The sequence below is a fragment of the Cicer arietinum genome, chromosome 2, assembly GCF_000331145.2.
Source record: "Cicer arietinum cultivar CDC Frontier isolate Library 1 chromosome 2, Cicar.CDCFrontier_v2.0, whole genome shotgun sequence".
Classification (NCBI taxonomy): Eukaryota; Viridiplantae; Streptophyta; class Magnoliopsida; order Fabales; family Fabaceae; genus Cicer; species Cicer arietinum.
In genome coordinates this window covers 14,133,938-14,136,274 of record NC_021161.2, presented here as the reverse complement: position 1 = coordinate 14,136,274, position 2,337 = coordinate 14,133,938, and the positions used below count along the sequence as shown (strand labels likewise).

The 2,337-nt window shown below is 38.3% G+C and overlaps 1 non-coding gene across 1 annotated transcript; it reads right to left on the bottom strand.

Annotated features, from left to right (window-relative positions):
* Nucleotides 1–622: 622 nt before the first annotated feature.
* On the bottom strand, nt 623–728 carry LOC113785016 (small nucleolar RNA R71). The gene has a single exon (XR_003471185.1). It is a non-coding gene; the product is annotated as a small nucleolar RNA R71 (small nucleolar RNA).
* Nucleotides 729–2,337: the final 1,609 nt, after the last annotated feature.

Genomic DNA, 2,337 nt, shown 5'->3' with positions numbered 1-2,337 from the left:
AAATATGTTTTAAAACTCTTTAATTTTTACTTAATTAGTTATCTTTCTTTATTTTAAAATTCTTCATTAGTCACAATTTTTCTAACCTTGTATGCGAAGCCAGTCCTCGGCTAAACTTTTCTTTGATCCAGAAATCGAAAAAACTAAGAAAGCAAATCGAAAAGAGGTTCGAGAAAGGAGACAAAGGGAAATACAATTATTAGTGGATTTGGGGGATTTCTTCATATTTGTGGAAATGGCCGATCCACCACCACCTGAACGTACACTCGACGAGTATTGCAATCGAAATAGAAACCGTGCTCGATTGGCTATCCATAACACACCGGTTACATTTAACAAGTTTGAAGTGAGCCCCGTTCTATTCTGAGATTTGAAAGAGATTAATTTTGTGGGTAAACATAACGAAGACGTCAATAGACACCTCACGAACTTTTTTGAATCATGTGAAACAGTGCAAGTGGATGGTTGTTCTAAAGAAGGCAAAAGATTGAGATTATTTCCATTGTCTTTGAAAGATGATGCTAAAGAGGCGCCTAACTCCTTTCTTGCCAATAGCATCACCACGTGGGATAACCTTGAAGATAAGTTCTTAGAACAATATTTTTCCCCAGATGTGTTCCTTAGAAAGAGGCAAGAGATTTCCAGTTACAAATAGAAAAAGGGAGAATCTCTTCATGATACTTACAAGAGGTTCAAGAGTTTACTAGCAGGATGCCCCAATCATGCTTATGACGACACTGCCCAAATGCAAATATTATGTAATGGTTTGAGGCCTAGCACTAGAATTATGTTGGATGCTACATCAGGGGTTCTTTGAATTACAAGACTGCATCAGAAGCACACAAAATTATTGAGATCATGGCATCAAATGAACAAATAAAAGATGTTATCGCTGCTGAGATAAAGAAAAGGATGACAACTCTAAATATACAACCCCAAGTGGCCCCTGTCAAATTATTGAAACATATTAGTTGTTACTTTTGTGGGGGATAACATAAAAATGGAGCTTGTGAAGCACTGAATGAAAATGATTTAGAAGAACTAGAAGAGGTGAATTTTGAGGGTAATAACGGGAAGTAGAACAATCTCTACACTAATACGTACAACCCTGGTTGGAGAAATCATCCCAATTTTTCTTTGAGAGATCAACAGGGTGGATCTCAGGGTCAACAAGGAGCTCAAGCAAATCAAGCCCTACCTTGAAATGCTTCTTGGCAGAGTGTTATGGAGAGGTTAGTAACAAGGACAAGTTCTTTCATTGAAGAGTCAAGAGACATCCAGAAAAATCATTCTGCATCAATAAAGAATCTGGAGACCCAACTGGGTCAACTTGCTCAACAAATGGCACAAAGAGCGCTTGAAAATTTGCCTAGTGACACAGTTCCGAATCCACAAAATAATATCAATGCAGTGACAATGAGGAGTGGCAAGGTAAGTGAACAAGTACCACCTAAAGCCTAACAGAGTGGAAGTACTTCAACTTCAACCTACTCGGAGGAAATGGTTACCCCGAAACCAATTGAGGAGCAAATCGCTCTTGAAAAGGAGGAAGAACCTGTGGTACAGAAAAATGAGACACTGCTAAAACCAGAAATTCGACTTCCATTTCCTCAAAGATTAAAAAAGGAAGAAACTGAAAAACAATTCGATAAATTTCTTGATGCTTTTAAAAAATTGAAAATTAACATCCCTTGTGTAGAAGCACTAGAACATATACCGACATATGCCAAGTTCATGAAGGAGATTATGTCAAAGAAAAGAAAAATTGGTGGTGAAACAGTGATACTTACCAAAAAGTGTAGTGTTATCCTACAGAGGAAGCTGCAACTGAAGCTCAAGGATCATGAAAGCTTCTCTATCCCTTGTGCTATTGGAAATAGAACTTTTGGGAAGGCCTTGTGTGATCTTGGGGCTAGTGTAAGTCTTATGCCTCTTTCCATATACAAAAAGCTAGGCATTGGAAGAGTCAAGGACATACAACTAATGTTATAGTTTACGGATCGCTCAATGAAACCCCCATATGGAGTGGTAAAAGATGTGTTGGTCAAGGTGGGTAAGTTCATATTTCCAGTGGATTTCGTGGTACTAGACACGGAGGAGGACAATGACATTCCTTTGATTTTGGGGAAACCGTTCTTAGCAACAGGGCGAGCTATGATTCATGTAGCGGATGTCACCTTAACTTTAAAGGTAAATGAAGAAACCATCACTTTCAATATTGTAAAACCCATGGAACATTCAAAAGAAAGAGAAAGGTGCAATCAAATCGAGATCTTAGATGCGATAGTTGACGAAGAAATTGAGCATTAAGCACCCATTTTGCCGTTAGAAAGAGTG